The following is a 24545-nucleotide window of genomic DNA, read 5'->3' on the forward strand; positions in this document are numbered from 1 at the left end:
GGTTAAGTAGGAACGGGGCAGTGGTCGGCGTTCGACGAAAACGATAATATTCGACGACGACGACGACGACGATGACTACGACAAAACAACGCGTGTCTGACGATTTAAATAATTAAATCTCTGGCCATCACCACCAACGCAGTATTATTAATAATATACCGCCTCCGTGTGATGGGGGGTCGGAGGTCGAGCCATAGCAGCTGCAGTTGTCTCGGTGTTTTAATGGTATTATTATTATTATTATTATTATTATTATTATTACGGTGGCGTGACGCCACGATGGTCATTTTCAGGACTCGCCCGCGGGGAGGCGCGCGCGAGATTTAACGTTGGCGGCGGGCGAGACTACGCGACTGTCACCGTTACCACACCGTTGCCGCCGCTTGTCCGTTCGTATCAGTCTTCGTTCATACGCCACCGTAAAACGACCAGTTTTTCCCGACCGGGGGGAGGGGTAACTCGCGCGTGTTCGTTGGCGGGCTCGTTATCCCCCGATCGCGGTGCATCTCTAATCGTGCGGAAACGTCTGTCGGTGGAAAATTTACGTTTAAAAGTTCAATAATTGCGGACCGTTCGAGTGTTTTGATCGCGTGTAAAATTGTTGGTGATTTCGAGCGGAGGAGTGTGCGTGTTTCTGCGATAGGCAAATATTAATAATAATAATAAAAAAAAAAAAAAAACAGAAAAAAAACCACCCTCGTCTCGTGATCGCAATATCATCAATTTACAATTGCAAAACATAAACTCGTTATCATTACACACACACAGTAATACAGTACACGTATACGGGTGGTGCTTTTCAGTATGTATCTATCGTTCTTGGACGAACAGTTTGCGGAGACTAGCCCCGTCTAGTAAGGATCGGCAGTCTTGAGCCTATTTGAGCGGTCAACCACGCCTCGGGTGAGTGGAACTCGATATTATACTATTATATTATGTAATTGTCACCACAACGCCGCCGCTAGACCTGTTACGGACACATGAAGATGCGTGTTTCTCCCCATTTTTTTTTTTTTTTTTTTTTTTAATTATTTATTATTGTCATTATTTGCTTAAATTTAATAACTGGTTCATTCATCACTCGAGCCTCCTCCAATGACTCGAAACGAAAACGTTTAATATAGGCACGTTGTGTATTAGAACGTTTTGAACGAACCGACCATATTTTGGTTGCTCGAGAAATCAGGATTTTTAAGACTGACCTACTTTGTAAATGTCTTTAAGAATATTTTGTGATAAATATATGCTATATTTATTTTATGGTAATTTTCTGTTTAATATTTTTCTAAGTTTTAATTTAAATATTTTAATCCCAGTATATTGTAAACAAAGGCCACGCTCGTAAACTTGTTGAAAATAAAATAAAATATGGTTATTTTTCTCAAAACGTTTTTAGTTGATTAATTAAAATTATAGGTAATTTCATTTTTAACATAATTATAGTATATGAAATATAAATACTATAAATGTTACAAAATGAGTAAAAGTTTATACTATGCATAGTTTAAATGTTTTCATGGTATTTAAACTTTTAATCTACATTAAAAATCATTTAATTCCTACAACGCGTTATAGTTTTGATAATTGTCAATTTCACGGTTGAAGAACAATCCAGTTACTATTTGTTTAGTTATAAAAATTATCATTTACATTAATGGATGTCACTGACGTATTAAAGAGGATAATTGTTAAAATATATTAAGTACTTGAGATCATACAGAAGAAAATAGTTAAACAATGAAATTGAAGTTTCTTTTTTTCATCGAAGTATATCTCTTATAATTATAACTTCTATTTCCATTCATTTTAATATAGTTCATTGAATAAGATTATTCATTATTCGTTATAAAAACTTTTAATTCAAGAAGTTATAATGTTTTAAATAATAAAAGTTTTACATATCGTTTTTAGTTATCTATAAAAAATGTATATTTTTTCTTTAGTTCATTTTCTAAATAAAATTACAATTTTTAAACTTTATATTAGTTTATCTATAAATTTATTGATATGGTGTTTAAATGAAAATTGAATGTATTGATCTATTAATAAAATAAAATATTGTTATTAACTAGGTTATTTTTTTAATAGAAATGGTTTTTAACTATTTTCTGTGCAGCATATTTTTTAGTCAGTAAAAAGTCAAAATAAAATACAATAAAAAATTAGGCATTTTATAAGATCCATATTCTAACAAGTTATTTGTAAAAATCCAATGTATATTTGTTATTAGTAACATTTCTTATCTTGTAACTATATTTATAACTAAAACTAAAATGTTATTAAAACATAAATCACATTTAATTTTGAAACGAGGAGAAAAAAAATTTAAATTTCGTGAAATTTAAATATATATATTCGAGTATGGTCTACATAACAAGAAATACATTAAGCCGCAATTCTAAATTAAAATTAAGTCTTGGAGACGATTATTCAAATGTAACGTTATGAATACCTGTATACAACGTATTCTATACGATTAATATCATATATGATTCTCATTTCGTATGTATGTGTTGTTTAATAATGTACATTAATATAATACATGAATAGTATTGTATTTATAATTCATTACAAAACCTTTAGATTATTTTAATCTGTATTTACAGTTTACTAATACAGAGTATGTAAATTTCCTCTTAAACATTTAATACCCGCTGTTGATATATTAAAATAAACATAGTTGAAATATCCACGAAGTGTATTTTTTTTTCTAAATAATTTAAATATGAAAAACATAATTATTGAATGTGAATGTATGTTCTACATGATTGGTTAAAATATTTCAAGTTTATGAATATTTACTCAGAAATATCCACAATATAATAATAATATAATTATTAATAAAATATTAAAACATTAACGCGGCGTATTGGATATGCAATATTGATGCATTCGTGCGTACGGGACCATGACACTATTAAAGTATAATCATACAATTTAAATAATAACATGAAATTTTACTAAAATAACATTATTGTGAAACGACATTTCTACTAACGACCAAAATAAGGTATATCAAAACATATATATTACGAAACAGATGATTTCTTTAAATTCCTACACTTATTATTTCAAAAAGCTGTAACATGTTTGAAAATATTTATTTTCATAATTTCAAATCATTTTAAAACAACATTTATAAGAAAAAAGTTATGATTTTTCTGTAATTTTATTGTTATAATCCATTAAGTTTTTTCCTTTTTAAATTATATCATATATATTTAATTTCATATTCCAAATTAAAATGCTAATTAGAGTATTTAAATCTATAAACAATTCGGACAAGTTTATTAACTTTATGCATTTAAAGTTTAAAACAATTAAGTAGACAAGAGTGAACCTATATGTTATGGAATTATACTTAACAAATTATTTTAAAATAAATTCCTATATATTGAAATACTCTAAAAATGTTATATTTTGGAACATTATATAGAAAATCTAATTTATGATTCGTTCAAAAAGTAACTACTTAAGATATAAATAGTTACTTTTTAAGATATAAATGATAACAATTTTAACAATATATTATTTTCAAAAATGACGATAGATTATGTAAAAAATTAAGTTTTTTAAATAATTGATGTACAAATTAAAAATTATTACTTTATATTATATAACATTTAATAGTAGTCATTATAATATTCAATTAATAATAATAATAAATACTAAATTGCACATACAATATCTATTATAAATAAAAATTATACATAATATTAATTTTCAAATTATTGCATTAATTAACTTTATTTAATTTTTTTAATTTATGACGCTGTAACATTTTTCTTTGATATACTTTTTTAATAATTCATAATTATTTGAAGTTTTATTTATATTTGTGTCATATTTGTTTTTTTATAAATAACAAGACTATAAATATTGTGGATACTTAAAAGGATATATAAAAAAAAAATTTATATTATTTTTTTTTTTTTTTTTAATTGTTTAATACTCAATTAAATTATAATATGTATTTTTGCATTGTGTTTATATAACATCTTATGAAATTTATAGGTTTAAAAATAGGCTAAAACTCTTATGGTTCGTAGAATGGTGTATCCTAACCAAAACTTTAAGTATAACTATCCACAGGATAAATATATCATTATAATATTTTCATATAGGAAAACCATACTTTTTTCACATAGCTTGAGATGTGTAAAATGTTTTCGTAAAAAAACTATACTGTCACATATACAGGAAGTTGACAAAAGTTTAGTTAGTGTGCAAAAGTTTCATAAAACAAAGTTATTATTTATAATATATTATAATTTAAAAAAAAAAAAGCAATCATTAACTTGAAAAGTATTTGAAGTTTGTAAGAAATATTATATTTTTTTGTATAACTTAAATTTTAAGTCAATAAATAATAACATTATATTTTTGACTGTTATTTTTTAAATATTTTATTCTTTTTAATTTAAACTTAGATTTTTAATTCAATTATTCATAGTGGGTTAAAATAATGTAAACAAGTATTTTTAAAACTTTATACTTTTCACGATGGTGTTGGTTACTAGGTAGTAATTATTAAAATCAGTGTACGCACATAAAATACATTTATTTTTGACATATTTTTTAAAATATATGATAGGTTTACGAGCGTGTAAAATATTGATTTACGGTTTCGTCGTTATTCATTAGAAAACTTTTGATAAAATTAACATTTTGTACGATACGTTGTCACATTTTCAGCTTTTATAAGTATCTGTTTCGAAACATAAATAACATTGAAACATATAACTTAAGAATATGTATACAGTAATTTTAAAGCTATTAATTTTGACTTTAAAACAATACTGTATTAGTGTATCCCATATAACAAACACGATTTAATGCAAAACTTAGATATATTATATGTCATGCATTTTGATGGCTGGTTAAGTGGGTCGCATAAAATAATGCATTTTTGAGTTAAAATATGTAAACCATTCGATCTCGTTAAGCTCATTTGATAAAAGCTTAGGTAATGTTATTTTTACTTCGACAATAAGAAGTATAATTTAATAATTAAACGCGTTATACAACTACACGATTTAAATACGTTTTGTTCAAAAAATTATACTATGCTCGGGTAATTATTCGTATATTGTTTTATGAAAACAGCGCTGAACGCTTTGAAGACGTTTTTTGTATAAGTTTCCGAGTTAAAGACAATATGGTTCATACAATATTCTCTCTACTACATTCTCAATTATAATATAGATCTTTCAATACAAGGATTTTCATAAAATCTATATAACCTTTTAAACAAGTATTCCCATTTTTACAAATTTACAACGAACGTTTTTCTCGTGACTACGGATCAATAGTGTACATAAATAAATTCGATTCTGAAGGGTTATAAATCTGCACCATACGGTCTACAACGGTGGAGGTAAAAATGAGTGTGCGACGGACATACTTATTTCCGTATAGCACTTAAAAATTTAAAATCTCCAATGCGTGATATTTCCGGTTACCAGCATTCTATCACACGCCCTTTAATCATATCACTGGTGCGGATTCGTTGTGGGTAGAATTTCACGGATTTATTGAAATAATATATTGATTTAAGTGAAAACAAATACAATCGTTATTTCTCATTCTCGCATACGTTTGAGATTTGTGCTTACAAAGTACAACGTAAATAAAAAATAAGTACTACAATACTGCATACATCTATAAGGTCTGTACATATATAAATATGTATGGATGTCAACACTAAGTTAGGAAAATACCTACCCATCCATATGCAAACTTATTCAAATGTTCATTCTTAATACTTTTTTTTCTTATTATTTTATGTGAGTGTGTTTAGTTCACGAAGAGTGATATAATTTTGTTTCACGTTTTCATCTGAGTCATGACCAGAATATTATAAACAATAAATAAAATAGCAGAGGATATATCACAGTGAATACAGTACGTGCTATTGGTAAACGCTACGGTGCTTTAGTAGTGTAAACGTAAAATAAATTACAACTACTATCGTGGGTTACACCCTATTTACGTTAAATCTGTAGTATATTGTACTAGAAACCCGACCAGTAGTTGTATGTGTTATATTTAAATCGAAATAGATTGTGCATTTCTATATTTACTATTTTGTATATATTTTATAGCAAATACTATCAATTATACTTTTGATAAATCCATCAACAAACATTTAATAATTAAACCACTTAAAATATATAATTTTTTAATTATCGTTCTTGATTTTCCAAAAATACAATTACAATTTTTATAGAATATTATTCGAAGATAAAAAAATGTATAACTTTTGTTTTAACTATTATCATTAAATTTCAGTGTTTATTTTAAACTATGTGAGAATATGTTGAAGCATACATTTATATGACAATATGATGTATAAATTATACTGTGAAAAATTAGTTCACTGCTAGAACATAAAAAACACACAAAAATCTATAACCACACAAAGTATTGCCTCTTAGAAAATTTAATATTGTCTATCTTATGTTTGTTTAAATCGTTGATTTTTAAATGTGAAATGTATTTCATATAAGGTACATATTATACCTAATGAAATATAATGTTACCATTTTTTTAATCTTAAACGTTTTTATAAGTATGCATTTAAAATTGTACAATGAGAGTTTTATGTTAAAATTATGATGATAACGAACATAATATTGTGTGTTTAAATTTCTACGAGATTTGCATAATATATACAAGGTAATTTATATAAAATGATCAATTTTCAACCTTTCCACTTTTTATCCCAAAATAATTTATTTTTTTAAATTATGGTTTTCAATTTTTTTTTTTTTTTGAATTTCAAAAAAACATACTTTTATATATTATACTTACATTTTTTTACCATAAAAAGAAACTTCTGTGGTTAGAAAAGTTTATTATTTTTTTTTACCATTTTACACTGTAAGTTGTTAGCCATGTTATGTTTTTGAAAATATTGATACGTCTAAATCAAAGTATAAACAAGGAGTTATTAAAATATTTATTTTTTTTTTATAGTCCTAAGAAATTAAATCAGTATACTTAAAATTCAAAAATCCAGAAAATGAATAAATCGACTATGAAAAAAAATCTCTTGGAATTTTACATTAATTCAAACAATATAAAGAACTGACTAACGCTAAAAACTGTACGATTCTATGATAGTATATTCTAGTGAATAAATAACAATGTAAATAAAACAGATAAGAAGTCATAAATGTAAAATATTTAAGATCGCCCATATGAAACGCAAATGTGAGATATTTATGTAGATATGTATAACTACTATTTCCCATTCAATATAAACGAAATTTGTGATTTATGAAAAGTATAAAATTAATCATAATATTGTACTTATTTGCGAAAAATAGCGCTAAAAATCTAAAATACTTTAAATATACAAAAATATAGCAAAATACAATATTATATTTAGAGACTTTTTGCATAAAACAAATTTATAGTTCACTCTGCTATTTTTATCTGTTTATCATATAATAATTAGCAAATACTATAAAATCCAAACCTTAGTCATTATTATTACGAAATACAATATATTAAGTCTTATAAATTATATAGCATAATTTAAATTATAAACACATGTTTTTTTATTGATTTTCAACATAAACGTTAATATTGTTATGACGCTATAAACTCAAAGGTTAGGTTAGGTTTTATAATATGTTTTATTTTTTTTTTGTTTTTTTTTTTTTCACAAGTTCCATAGGTAATAATTAAACGGATAAACCGTATTTTATAACACGTGTACTCGATATGCGTTTAAGCTTTTCCGTCAAAAAACCATTTAATAATACATTCGACAAATAAATCATAACAAAGTTTATTTCCTGAAACAACTAAACGGTCATTTTGATATTAAAAAGGGTTTTGAAATAACAATGAAAAAAAAAAAAAATTATAAACAATATTGCAATGATAAAGTACTACATGCATGATATAATAATACTAGTAATATATTGGCATATTATTATTTATGGAGCATACCATTCAATGGCATTGTAGTATATTATGTACTATAATAATAATATTAGCATATGTATATTGTTATGTTTACAAAATATTTGTTTGAGGAAATTTTAGGCAAGTGCATATTGAAAATAATTAGGCACAGAGAACCAAACCCCATTCTTGATCGGTTAAAATGCGAGCAGAATCTTGGGTCCTGAGTTTTTTAGTAGAAACAATTTTTCATCCGTGGAAATACCTTTAGGATAAATCGCATACATGATGACAACTTTATACGGTCTGTTGATGTCCATACCACTATAACGACGATTTTGAAAAACGAAATATGTCTATCATTATTCGTTTTACCTTATTTTTTTTTTTATGATTTCAATTTAACCTAACCAAACAATACCCTAGACTATTCCTATAACGCTCGACCTGTACACGCGCGTATAGTGCATTTTTATGAGGGATCGGATTTATATGCAAATGCATATATATTGTATTGGAATAAGGTTTTTGAAATCTGATGAGAATTTTCCATGATTTAGATTATTCTTATTAAAATAACACAAATTGTATTTTGCATATTTTGCATATTTCAACGATTTTACCTATGCAATGCATATTTAATACATATTAGTAATTTTATAGTGCATATTATTATTTATAGCACATATATTTGTTTTTCATAGTATTTTTACGTTCACAGCCACATTATATCGATAAAATTACGACCAGTCGTTGTTGCTAATTATACGATGACATGCGTTTAACACACACACACACACATATATAATATATTAATATAGATCAATTTTTGTATTAATTTTTTATTAATGTGGGCTAATATATTGAAGATAAAGAATGTTAAATAGCAAAGATGACAAAATACTATTTTTAATTTTAAAACTTTTTTATACTTTTTTTAATGATTAATTAATATTTATTTTTTTACATACATTTAAATAACATATTTTCGATTCAATTTTTAGTGCATATTTTGTAGAATATTACAGCATTTTTAAAGCATATTTTGAGGATTTTTTGTGCATATAAATATGGATCTTATTATTATTATTATTATTATTATTATTATTATTTTGGAAACAAAAATCATTGTCGTTCGATATGACGTGTTTGATATTACTTTATCGTTATAGATTATAGCGTAGTATAAACATAGTCGTTAAATTACCCGATCCTCGTTGCTAAAACGTCCAAATCGTCATCTACCATAAATTATGGCCAATCCGAATTAGTATTTTTGTACAGGTATGATTGCTCTCGACTAATTATTGTTGAATATACCATACATACTATATAATGGCATATGCATGTTTATTGCAATACTACGATCGCGTACATAGTTTTTGAATACAGTATTGTGTGCAGTATTAATAATTTAATAGGTTTTCAAAATTATTATTCTGCCTGCGTTATACCTACAGCTGATAGTGAATCGATAGGAAATCGATAACGTATAATTATTAATAATTATACGATTATTTATTCTAATTATTTGAAAACGTGGTATATTAATACAATAATTACTATATGTATATTTATTTTTATTTTTATTTTTTTACTTAGAGATTAAAACACTTTCCAAACATTTTTTCATTTTTTTTATCGTAGTCAGCGGTGCATTTATTATTTAAAATATTACGTACACGTACCAAATCAATGTTAATGTTCTATAGGTAACAATAAAAAAATGATTGACACGGTAGTTCTTGTGAGAAAAAAAATTTATAACGAAATATACACATAAACTTCTTATAAACACAATATATTATCCAATAAGATTAATATTATATAACCTGTAAGACGTGTTTTTCATACTTATTTGAAAAGTTGAGATAAATAACACGTACGCCATCGCAATCGCTTTAATGCATAATAATTTCTTTTAAATTTAAATAATATTGGACAATATGCTACTGTATCATATGCAAAACAATATTATTGTTGTTTCCCGTTCGCGTATAAATTACTAATCACCTAAATGATGTAGATTCTGAGTGAAACAATGAAAACTGTGTACCTATTAATTAATTTTACGACAATGTGTTTTTAATTTAATTATATGTATGTCATCGCCTTTTGGAGCAGTTAAACTGCTTTAATCTTTAAATTTGAGAGCGGTACTCAATAGAACAATCGATACAGTGTAGAGCGAGGGGACAATATATCTCTGTAATTTTTTTAATAATAGATAAAAACTGAAAATTATTAGAAATAGTTACAAAACATACATTTTTGACTGAAATGATTTTTGTATTTGATTGACATTTAAAAAGAGTGATTTTGGGATACTTGAAACATTTTACCAAACGACATTAGTGATTTATATAATTGTATAATATTCAAAGTATGTTAGATTGGTTTAGAGATATTTTAAATGTTTTTTCTATAAAAATTGGCATTTTTATGCTTAATTGAAAAACTGGACTATTTAACATAAGACTTTTTTTAAAGTATTTTTTATAAAAAAATTTACATAAAAAATGCTTAATATGCAAAATTTTTTATTAAAAGACATCAACAAATGTTAAATAAAAAGTAACGGTTTTAGTTGTTTCATTGCAATTCAAAAAATATAATGTATATAAACCTAAAACTTTTCACTATTAGGCTTATTATTATTATTATTATTATTATTTATAATACACAATATTACTTTCAAATTATTTTCATTAATATTGGACTTTTTATACAATGAACATATTCACACCGTTCTGTGGTATATAAGTATGAAATTAAAAAATGAAAACAATAATAATAAATTACGATGTAAATTAATATATAACATTGTAATAAATAGTATTATTATAAATGTGAAGCTTTAGGTAAAAATAAATTTAATTTCTACATTACGAATACATAATAATATAAATAAATTATAAAATACCCTATGTAGAGACCGAATTTATATGCAAATGCATAAATGTATTGGAATAAGATTTTTGAAATCTAATAAAAATTGTCCCCGATTCAGATCATTTTTATTAAAATAATACTAATTGTATTTTACATATTTTAACGATTTTACCTATAAAATTTATATTAGTAGTTTTATAGTGCATATTATTATTTAACGCACATATATTTGTTTTTCATTGTATTTTTACGTTCACAGCCTCATAATATCGATACAATTATGACCAGTCCTAGTTGCTAATTATAGGATGACATGCGTTTAACACACACACATATATATATATATTATATATATATAATATTAATATAGATCAATTTTTGTATTAATTTTTTATTAATGTGGGCTAATATATTGAAGATAAAGAATGTTAAATAGCAAAGATGACAAAATACTTTTTTATACTTTTAAAACCTTTATCCTTTTTTAATAATCAGTCAATATTTATATTTTACATAAATTTAAATAACATATTTTCGATTCAATTTTTAATGCATATTTTATAACGTATAATAGTATTTTTAAAGCATATTTTGAGGATTTTTTGTGCATATAAATCAGGTCTCTAATCCTAAGAAATAACACTTGATACATTGTTTCCACTCACAATCGTTTCATTGTGTAATAATGATTTAACATAGAACTCAAATTTAATAAGTTTATTACAGTGATCAGTACAATTATAAGGTACATTCAACACCTACTTTACAAAAATACTACCTGCTAATTTTTTTCAAATATTTTTATTTGTGGTTTATGCACTTTTTTATGTATATAATATTATATTACCTAATATTTTGTATTCACATTCACAAAGAGAATTGTATATTATTTATCTGTGGTAAATATGTTGCGATATGCAATTACGTTTAAAAATTATAAAACTCATTATTTTTCATATTTGACTAATAAAAAAAAAAAAAAAAAAACAATAATTTTTCATTATTTTACTCATCAGGTGTAATAATTTTAATGGATTGCTAATCGATGATTAGTAATTACAAACGATGGTTTTTATTCATTGTGACAATTTACATGTATAACTTCATATTAAAAATTGAAAATTGTGTATAAACATTTATACATAATAATAAAATCAAAAAAATAAATAAATATATTATTCGAATTATTTCCAAGAATTCGAATTTATGAACGGTATGAATCATTTTTTTTATTTATTTAAAAAAAAAAAATAGGTAAATAAATTTCGATAAATTGTAATATTTAAATAACTAATAATTTTAAAACAACACAGATGTGTTATAATTTTATGACATTTTAATACACTTCTTAGTCAAATTTAAATAAGTATTAGTTTTATATTATGTCATTTTGTATAAAGATTGATTACCAACAAGAAAGTTGTGTAAGAATTCTTTTTCATCCAAATCATCTTGATTTCATCAAAAGGTTTTAGTCCGGTAAATTTTATGTATTTTAGATTTATATATTGGATAATATTTTATATTTATATTTTGGATTTCTATATTTGTTGTTTTTAACTAAATTTATGAACTAAGAAGACATTTTTTTTTAAATAGGAAAAACAGAAATTACTTCTTTATATTTTTCATCTATGCCAGTTTAGTGTAATTTGATTTTAAAATAAACTTCTAATGTGGGATAAAAATTAATAATAAAAATAAATTGAAATATATATATTTATTTTTTTTAATTAATTTAAAAAAAAATAATTGTTACACTAGTAATAAGATTTGAAACTACGGAGCTTCCCAGTAAATAACCAAGGTATAAAATGTATTCAGAATTGTACTATAAAAATATTGTAAACATAAAGTCTATATTTTTATATTTTTTTATATAATATAATTACATCCAATTTTTGATTTATTTTTACAAACTGAATTCACTTTAATAAAGATATATCGTTTGGTGCTATAACAATAATAATAATAATATTGTAAAAAACTATTAATCATAACATTTTTATTTTTATTTGTTATTATTATTATTATTTTGTATAAGAATATCTGGTAAAATAATTTTATCAATAACAAGAACTTTTCGCATTTTTTTATGTTTTCCATTTCCCAATTATTCTTATTATTTTTATTTTAACATACATTAATATGTATAACTCTTGAACACAAATACTTGTGCTACTTATATGTATGAAAAAAATCAAAAAAAAAAAAAACAAATAATCGTTTTGTTGTTTTACAACATACAGCAAAAAGAAAACACAATAATACGAATTTATTTTAGTTATATATTTCAAATAGGTTTCCTATCCTCGGATCACTGATAAATGTAAATGAATTACAACTAATTTTTTATGTCAATATAATGATATTTAATTACTTTTATAAAGTCATTACAGTTTTATCACGTCTCACAAGACATTATAGGAAATTATATATCGACCTGTTAATACGTTTATAGTGTTTAATTTTGTAATAATATTGTTGGGGTTTAATGTTTAATATACTGAATAATGGTAAATTTACTAATCGTTAAAAAGGTGACACGGACAAATCACATTTTGTCTTAATTTTACAAGCGCAAACATTGCAAACTTTATATCCTCAATAACCCATTTTACTCTATATTATTTTAAAAATAGAGTGAATTAATCTATTATACATTTTAAAAATACTGTAATTTATTTAAAAATTAAAATATTTATAAAAGCCTCTGATATGCTCTAAATCATAATCTCGCTTAGAGATTAAACACTAAGTTAATTCAATAAATGTTTTACGTTATACATATCAAGACGAAGATAACATATATCTAATATTTTTACACAATTTAATAAAATAATATTCAGCACGTTTTCATAACAATACATTTACGACTTAACTGTTTTTGTTTTTATTTTGTTTTAGATGAGTCTTGAAAAAGTAATAACTTAAACACAGAAGTAATTATAAGTTCATGATACATTATAAATATCAATTATATCATTACAAGTTCATGTTATAGTGAATGTTCGTTGCGTATAGAATCTCACCTTTTGTTATTTATTTTACTCCATTATATGTATTATTTGTTTTATTATTAAATTAAACGATATTAAAATATGTCGTGCAGTGCATAATATGAGACACAAGCATTACCAAGTCTGGACATTTTTCGAATGTTGTACGAGTATTATACTATATTATGCTATATTTAATGATTTTTCATAATGTTGTCATATGAAATTTCTCTCTAAAATACATATTTTTTAATTATAGAAATTTTAAAAACATACGTGACTAGAAATTCAACAAGTCTTAGTAATATTAGTATCGACGACGGATGCCCTAGAAAAGTCATTCATTAAGAAAAAATTATTAACGAACTCAAATAAATTATTATTTATAAATAATGAATACTTGCATGTTACACCCAGAAAATAGAATAATCATGTTTACTTGAGATGAAATGTTTAAAGTGTTCTAGTTTGTTATTTTATTAAGAATAAAAAGTACGATGACGATCTTAAATTATGTATATAAATACTTCCCAACATTTTAACTATCCGATTTGTTGTTCTACATGAGTAATAATATTGAAATATGTTACATTGTTTCATAGTAAAATGTAATAAATCTATAAAAAAATAAAGTCGAAATCTCAACTAAAAATGTAAAAAAAAAAAAAAAACTAACATATCATTATTAAGGGAATTTTAATAACATAACAATCCATATTATTATAAGTGACACTATATTAATAACTTTGAAATGGTAAAAATAAAAAATAAAAATATTTTATGAAATTCAAATAATGTATATTTTATATAACCCTGCAATCACTCACCTATGTAGTTTAATCATACGTGAAATCTTTATCATGTTTTATTAAATTTTGACACGCGAAATCCATTTAAGCGAGATAAAAACTATTTTAACATTATAAAGATAATAATGAAATAAAGAAAAAAATGAAAAAAAATATTATATTGAGTCATGATTATAATATACAAATTATTTATTTGTTTGAATTTTTAATGATGTTTTGTAAGCAACATTTTTGAAATTTGGCAATTCAATAATGATCGTTTTAAAAATATTTAGGTAACCGAATGTTATCTAAAAAAAGATAAACCAAATAAATCAAGATTAATCAAATGTATATGATACATAAAAATATACGAGTATAACATAAAGAATAATGTAATATACTAAAAAAAAATATATTATTACATAATAAATGTATTAAGTGAATTTAAATGCATTTAAATGCATTGATAAACTATAATGGTGTTTAAAAAATGATATGAGTAACGTGTGTTGTAGGGATTATTCGTATACATTATGTGTTCTTATTTTTATATTGAAAATGCTCGTAAAAATAATTCATGAGTAAAAATATTTAAATAAATTGGAATACTACTTAGATAAATCTTATAATTTTAGCTTATTTTAAAATGGAAGTTATTTTTACACTATAGCATAAGCTATAAGTAATATAATATCCTATCGTTATTTATAATCATAAAAATGAAAACATAATTAAAATTTAAAATTTAATTGACGATAATAAAAAAAAAAATCAATAATTTGAGGTGTTTCATACGTAGTTAAGCTTAGTAAAATTAAATTCATATTGAAATTTAAAGACTTAAGTAACATAAAAATTAGATACATATTTTATTTTATTATCATGTGAAGAAAAATTGTTAAATAATAAATAGTTTTAGGAAACAGTCCAGACACGCTGTGACATCCTAACTTATGTTCTTGCTGACAAATTTTTAAAATATTTCAACAGCTACCCACATTTTTTTTCTAATATGATCGATAAAAACAACATAGGAAAAATACTTCACTGAAATACCAACGAAACTCAATTTTTAACCGATCAATAATAGGTACTTGAAACTTTTAAAGTCCGATGTTCTAACAGCTGGGATAAGAATTCACATAGATCTAAAATATAGTTTTAAAGTCAATACGATGTTATCTCATAAATTAGAATATAAAATATTATACAGAAAGTTCACAAATAAATATTATTTAATTTAACATTATTACCGATATTGTATCTAAAGGAAAAATACTTAAGATGTATTTCAAATATTAAATTAAACATTTTCATCGACATTTATCTATTTATTAAATAACTATACTCAGTTTTAAATAACATTGTTTTTACCATTATTTTAAATATATTAATATAATAAATGTCTATCAAATTGATTTTCACTTTTAATCATACTTTATTAAAATTTCAAAATTTTAAAATAATATAAGCACGATTAATTTAAATCGTGCCAAATTTTACATAATTAATTTTTAAAAAATACAATATAAATATTGCTTAATAGCACAATATCCTCACTAACTCGTATATTAATTTATTATTTATAGTACAGTGGATAATTATATAAAAAAATGTTTTGATCACGAAAAAAAAAATTATATAATTTTAATTTATTATAAAAAAAAAATTACATATGATAATTACTTGTTTAAAACATTTTTTTATTAATATAAACTAAAGTATAAAATGAAACCTAATATGCAACTTAAAAATTTCAAACTTTAAAAATATAATAACAATATGAAATAATTAAAAAATATAGTTGTTTTTCAAAAATACTATTGTATTATGTCTTGATATTAAGCAAAAACCGTTTTTTTTTAGAGATAATGTATATGTAAACTGTTAAAAAAATCATCTTGTTTATATCTTGCACGGATTCAAATAATTTGCAGAGCACTTATTATATTATATTCTTTTTTAAAAAAAAATAAATAAATAATAACATAACCACTGTTGTCTAATTCGCATGTTTTCCTCTTCTCAAGTTTTTATTGAATTTTCTTTTTGTTTTCAGGACTATTTCTTTGTTACATTGTCCTTGCTTTTATTATGTCTCACGCCATAAGTGGTTTATACAAGCTACAGTACGAGTATTAATGGGAATTGTTGTTTGTTTGTTTTTTTTTTTTTTTTTTGTTTTGTGAAAAATAGATAGTTTATTTTTAATATGACAATGTGTACTTTTAATAATCTAATCTAAGTAGTTTATTTGAAGATCGACTCCACATGTGAAACATATAAGGTTTTTTTATTTATCATTTTTCTACGTATGTAAAAACGAAAATGGCTAAAATCCAAGCAACAGGTACCAACACACATTTTGGTTGTCATTATTGGATTAAATTAGAGTATAATATTATAAATCTGTGTAAAATAATTTTTTAAATTATGAAATCCGAAAAAACACCGTATAAATGAATAAAAGTTTTTAATTTATATTTAATTACTTGACATAATTAATTTAGCATTGGTTTACATTTCTATACTAAAACAACGTTATAATATATATTATATGAACTACAATACTTGTAATATCACTAGGTATTTTTAAAATTCAAATGTATAATTTTTGTATGCTAATGATGTCGATAAACTATCTAAAACATATAATATTATTATAACAATCGTAATAACGTTGTGAATTATAATAATATGAAATAATTTGATAATTGTAGACAATTTTACTATTTACTTAAATATAAAAATTTAAAACTATAATAATTGTAATTACAACATGTTAGATTTAAGATAATTGATTAATTAATAAATTCTAATTTTATTAAAATAATTAAAATAGAAAATGTATTGATCAATTATTCCTTTGGGAACGGTTTGTGTTAGTACCTATACAGTTTTCAATTAACTTAACTTTTTAACTTAAATTCAGTTCGTGGTACAACGATGAATAATATATTTATATATATATATATATATATATATAATATTGCATTGAAATTTAAAGACTGAATATCAATTAATATTTAACATTATCGATATATTTATTTGTATTATTATTGTTAGATTTTGAAACGCAAAATTGCTCACGTTTAGCAAATTGTTTGGCCTTTGATCGTTTCATCGAAACAATTGAGTACAGTGTACCATATGGACTCGAAAGCGGATTCTACCGAAAATCGTTTAAGAAATTTTCATCCGATCGAACGCGACTTAGGTTCACCGCATATTTATATAAAAAATATATTACATACAAATACACAAATATAACGATTTCGACGACGATTTAACGTACAATATAAAGACCAACTCGACAACGAATTGAATTACATATTTCAGCAGCGCTTCGAGATCGTATATAATATCGAACAGCTCCCGTCGGCACGTGCCACACGATTTGTCAACGTCTACCACAAGTTTATACATATAATAATATGTTATGTAAAAAAATATTATATTCAGGTAGTGGTGCTGTAATGTACCGCGTCATATATAGAGCCGCAATAATGAATGTTTTTTTTTTCATACTTTTTTATTTTTTTTTTTTACACCAGCAACGCTTAAAAAACGTACGAATTTAAAAATGTTGTATTGAATGATGGTTTGTAAATGTCACAACCACGACGGTACATGATTCGTATTAAAGATGTGACGAGCACTTCAAGTATAATGTATCGTAGATGTTCAATTAAAACAGTTTCAGAGAAGCCACATTTTCCGGGAGATCAGCAACAGGATTAAATTTTACACGGTTTCTAATATTTTTATCTCATCTATTAATATATTATTGTTGCAACACTATAGTAGCTTAAAATAAATTACTAATATTTTACGATTAAAAACGTACTGATCACTAAAACAGTGTCTGTAGACAGATGCGGAAACGCGTTACAGCATTATTATTTAATACTCTAGTGCCAGATAGTCCTCGACCTATATCGCGGGTATGTCTGTTGGTCACGTAGGTAGTCGAATTGCAGAGGCTTTTAGTAATTTTGCGTCGAATAATTCTCCAATTATTTAGAAGTAGTCCTACCATTGGCACGGTGTCAAAGATATAACACAATTGAACTCAACAATCGAGTTATGTCGGTCTCTGTTTGGAATTCGGGATTTTAAATATTTGTGGTGTTCAATGTTACCGAACAATTGTGTATTTATATAGTAATGCGTGGTAAACGAATCGTCACATTGAGGTTATGACTTTAATTTATAAATGGTAGACTGTTATAGAAGCACTATTCCAGTTATCCGAGCGTGTAATAATTTCACTGTTCATTGCCTGAGAGTTTCATACGTTGTCGATCATAATAACATGTATCGGTGAATTGTCAGAAGAAAATCTGTCGAAATGTATTGACGTAATCAGAAATCTAGAGGCAAGGGAGTAGCACACAGATATTCGACGAGCTAATTGTTAGCTCCGTTACACTTGTTAAAAGTGTTTGATCAATTTATTTTTTATAAAGCTTTAATTGTTTTCACTAAAATTACACTTTGGCTAAAACCATTGAAATTTCGATAAACTTAACTATTCTATATTTTAGTATTTAAAAAATAAAAAATAATAAAGATATGTTTTTTTTTTTTTTTTTTTATTATTCATATTTATATTTTAATAAATTAATTTTATTAGACAAATATCCTTCACTTTCCTCTCTTACGGCAAACAAAAGCCTTCTGGTCTGGTAAGGCAATAGTAGTACTGGATAGAATTCACCAACTATAATTATTTCTAAGATTCGGCACTGGTGCTTATTTACACAAAACTAATGCGGGGGGTCTACATATACCTATATAATATTATGTATATTGTGTAAAAACCGTTAGGTAAAATACATTTATACGTCACCGGTTTAAAACAATATATTTTATAATTATTACGTCATGCTTAGAAATAGAAAAGACAAAGGGTGTGTTTACTCGGTGTATTTCTCTCAGACGGAGGTGGTTCGCTTTGTCCTTTGACCAGCGTTACTAAAATTATACTCGGTTACCCACAAAGAATATAACCATCATGCTAAAAGCGACTTGCTTCAATTTTTCTAAACTTGGCGAATAGTTCGATAACTACCTACACATAAGATTTTGCAAATACCGACGTGTATCTCATTAAAAAAATAATAATAACTATAATAATTAAATGTTAACCCCACGAGACTTTATACAATCTATTCCCATAAACATATATCTTATATTTTAGTTAGTTTTTATTTTCCGTGATAATATTCTAATAAGTGGTTTTGTGTGTGAATTAGTCTATTGATAAGCAATCTAAACTATACGCACAGTCATAAAAGCTAGTATTATTCAAAATTGTCTGCTTAGATTATTTACGTACATTTCAGAATCTATTGTTATTTTAATTGCAGTTAGATTTCAAATTTTGACTGTAGTAACGACGAAATTTATTATTTTGTTCCTAATCGTTATACCAATTTACCTTTTTTTCTATTTATGAAACCACTCTGTACCAAAAAAAAAAAACCTTTAAATGTCGAATAACTTATAAAAGTATGAACCAAACGAAAGCCAGTGTAAAATTCTTATTATTTTAAACTATATAAATATTTATAGCCCGATATTTGTTATTGTTCATAATATATTTTGTAATATAAATATCTTATAAATATTTTATTTTTTATTATAACTTTATATTTTTGATGCTGAATTAATTACAAAAAAAAAAGTTTATATTTTTTTCTGTTTGAAATACATTCACACAACATTTATTATTATAAATTCTTGCTATGATTGTCAAAAATTGCTTATAAAAATTATAATTTATTATTATATTATTAAATATAAAATTATGATATTATTTGACAACTTACAAGGTGGGGTGGAAATCAAGACTGCCACATACCTGCAAGTATCTGATCATATCAGCTATACGTAAGTACTCATTTTGTGTATTTTGTTTTTCTTTATATACGTACATATACCGTTATAATACATAATTTTCAATATTAAAATATGTTATCAGAATTTATACAAATAGTCTTTACATTGTACATTTGTACGTCCATATATTTCAATAATGAATTGCAAGTCATAATGTCACAATTATATAAATACAACTGTATTCTAACACCATATCCTATTTAACTGACACTTAACCAATCTACTGACTTAAATTTAAAATTTAAATGTCATACATGACCGATTAATTGAAATATGGTATTCTTTTTAAATTTTAATAGCAATTAAATAATAGACTAATTACAAAAAAAAAAAAAAATTAACATTTTATAATGTTTTTAAAGTACATTATTATGCATTGTTAATTACGTAGTAATAAATCGTTACGTCAACAGATGACTTAGTCATGTGTATTATATTAATTTATAGTGGAAAAGAATTTAACTATCTTTACCTAATCTATTTTGTAAAAATGTTTTGTCTTTTTTAGATACTAAAACTTTTAGAAAAAAAAATTGACAATAATGGAACTCTAAACTATTAAAATTTTTATACAAGTAAAAATTATATTATGTTTTCACTAAAGAAATTAAATAAAATATGATTTTTATCCAGAAATAATAATAAGTCCAATATGAAACTTAGACAACTTGGAAATTTTAATTTATAATATATTTTATATTTAATTGATTTTCATACATTTGATAACTGAACACACTTATTTTTCATAGTTTAATATTTTATCAAAACCCCTATTCCTTTGTTGAATAAATCATGACATTTTAAATAAATGTTAAATTTATTTTTAAATCCGCTAAAATTCTGCAACTTTAATTTGATTAATTTTAATAGATATCAAACGCTTTAAATTACCTATTACAGCGCAATTTAACTAATTAATGCGTTTAACAAACATATTTTTCTCGATTGAGCTTTTTAATATACATTATACATATATTGCCTATGTTAACATATTATTATTATTATTATTATTATTGCTATTATCTAAAATTTGACGTTGGTGAAAAGTGCCAATCTCGTGTATTAAGGGTTCGGACCTAGAGGTAATAGCTCTACTTAATAAAAATGCAGTGCTCAAGACATCAAGACACAACTTGAACTGTGGCGTTAAGCATTTTAAATTGGAACATTCAAATATTGGCTTTACATTTTGGGATTTGGAATGCACGGACTTTGCTTAAACTCCCGAAGCTGTAGTAATGGTTATTAAAAAACTAGAGAATTATGGACTAATAGTAGTAGAATTACAGAAAATGATATAGCAAAACACCAGTCAATAGAAGTGTACAACACGACCATCTTCGCAGCATATTATAAATGGACCAATGATTTTTCAGTAAATACCTTTTATTGCTAATTTCAATGGTCGACTTTAAAGTAATAAACCTCAAAATAATATTATTAACTATGAAAAAAAAAAAAAAATGGTTTTTAATTAGGGTTCATTAATATAAATGCACCTACAGAAGTAAATTATAAGAATGAAAAATATAAATTTTTTACGCGTCTTGATAATACATTGAACGCTAGAAAGAGGAATACAAATTATTTTAGGAGATTGTAACGCCAAAATTGAACATGAAATCTGTTTTAAACTCATAATAGAATGATATACGAATGATTGTAGTACTTAAACATGTAATCTAAGTAGTACAGGAAGAAACCTAAATATTAAAAGCACTATGTCTTCGTTTAAGAAAATACATGAAGGTACGTTGTATATCTATGAATAACTAACATATAAATAAAAAAAACATATTTTGGTAAATTTAAAATTAAGTAACAGTATTTTGGATTTAAGAACGGTACGTGGAGCAAACAGTGACTCAAACTACTTTCTAGTAATAAGTAAAAACGTGTGATCTTAGAAGAAAAAAGCAAAAGAGAATATAACAAAAATAAGTTTGACATAGTAAACTTGGTAAGCTAATAGTTATTTATTATTATTATTATTATTATCGTATGGCCTTTATTGAATGCAAAATCATTAAAAATATAATATACTTTTATTGCTACTTCTAGTTAACATGAAAATTCCTAATGGTAGAGAACTTTCAAAAACGAGTACTTAGGAGAAGAAATTATAAAAGTTCGTTGGAATTGGAACAGAAAATAAAAAAATAATTGGCTTTACACAGTATGCATTTATATAAAAAAAAGCTATAGAAAAAATAAAAAGGCAATCAAACACAAAAATACATAGACAATTTAGCAAAATATAAAATAAAATAGACAAAAAAAAGTAATATATTAATGTGTGAAAAAAGAAAATATTTAAAAAAAATGCTTAGGAAAACAAACCAAGACTAAAATAACCACAGAACAAGAGACTTATTTAAAAAAATGTAACTCATAATGTCATAGTTATAAGTAATTTGAAATATTTTTAAAAAATAAAAATGGAACAACCAAGAAAAAAATCACATCCAAATAGAAGAAATATCTCAGTAGACTTTTAAATTGTAAACTATAATGAACCAAAAATAAATTTCAATCGCAAGGTTAGGAAAAAAATAATGCGAAGTGCTAGCCCCAAGCAGTAAGGAAATCAATCGCTAATAAATTACCTAAAAATTCATAAGGCTTCGGAAAAAGATGAAATTCCTAGTGAAATAGTGAATAATTAAATGATAGATTATGTTCATAATTTGTCAAAGAGAATCTGGTAAAAAAAAAAAAAAAAAAAAAAAAAAATGGAAGGAGTGGAAAACGACATTGTATCTAGTATACAAATAAAGAGATACACAAGTTTGTAGTAACTTCAGAACGATTGCTCTACTGAATGTTATCTATAAAATTCTATCTAATTGTTTATTGAATAGAATTCAATCGTGAACATGTGAACATAAGAGCTTTTAGGAGATACAATGAATTTTTATTAATTGATAAAATACATTTTCTGAGGTGGAAATTATTTTGAGTGTGTGCAATCGATCAAAAATAAACAAACTGTTTAAACAATGAATGTTGGGAACGAATAATTATTTCAAAGACATGCCATATTTTAAAATCGATCGACGATCTATAAAAATTATGTTTTTATCCTTCGAGAAGAACTTACATATTCTCATATGCATATATTATAATGATAATAAATAACCGTTGTAATAACCGTAGCACATGCGTCTTGATATTTCAAATATATTCAATTAGTTCTGAAAAACGTTAAGACATTTACGATAAGAAAATTTGCCTTGTCCTGTATAATTATAGTATATTATTATATAGTTACTAAAATGATAAATTATACTTTGAATCTTTTTTTTTTTTTTTTTGATTTTTAATAACTACTTATCAAATTTTAGAATGAAAAAAAATGTTTTTCATCATAATTAATGTTTAAATGACAATTAATATAATATAAATTACAATGTCATTATAGGCTAGGTTAGGTTTATAATTTATTATAATATATCATGGTATGGATAGAAAATAAGACTAATAATAAAATGGAAATTGTAATACAATATAGATTATTATATATTTTATGATTATTTTTAAAATTATACAAAATTATTGTTGACAAAAAAATATAAACGTAATTCTTATTAAAATTATTTTGAGATTAACGTACACACGAAAGTATTGTTCGCCACCCCCCAGTGCCCGGTACAAAATATATCCTTGAATTATATTAAGTCGATTTATGTATTACACATTGAGGTGCTCAGGCGATTCGAAATAGTTTATTTAAATTAACGGTACTAACAATAATTTTATTATCTTAAAAATTAATAATAGTAATAATAATGTAACGTCGACAGCGGTTCTGGCAAAGGTGCCGTGTGGTTGACGAGACCGACAACCATACCGGTAATAATCGGTCGTAGTTTCGCGAACATCAAAACAGTGTGTTGTGATAATGTCCACGAAAGATAATTTTTAAATTACTCGAGACATATGGAAGATAGTGGATTAACCAGCTGTATTCTTTGTATGTATATAACTCTGTTGCGAATAGCCAAATCATTCATGCGAAGATTATCTACAATAATATTATATA

At 24.3% G+C, this 24545-nt stretch overlaps 1 long non-coding RNA gene across 1 annotated transcript in view; it reads left to right on the forward strand.

The window, feature by feature from the left end:
- The first annotated feature begins 374 nt into the window (after nucleotides 1-374).
- LOC112594067 overlaps nucleotides 375-24545 on the forward strand; it is a 76695-nt gene continuing 52524 nt past the window's right edge. The window contains exon 1 of the long non-coding RNA XR_003114636.1: nucleotides 375-903. This is a non-coding gene — a long non-coding RNA (uncharacterized LOC112594067). The remainder of the gene's footprint in view (nucleotides 904-24545) is intronic.

This window comes from Melanaphis sacchari, unplaced genomic scaffold (assembly GCF_002803265.2).
Source record: "Melanaphis sacchari strain LSU unplaced genomic scaffold, SCAv2.0 Contig21_pilon_pilon, whole genome shotgun sequence".
NCBI lineage: Eukaryota > Metazoa > Arthropoda > Insecta > Hemiptera > Aphididae > Melanaphis > Melanaphis sacchari.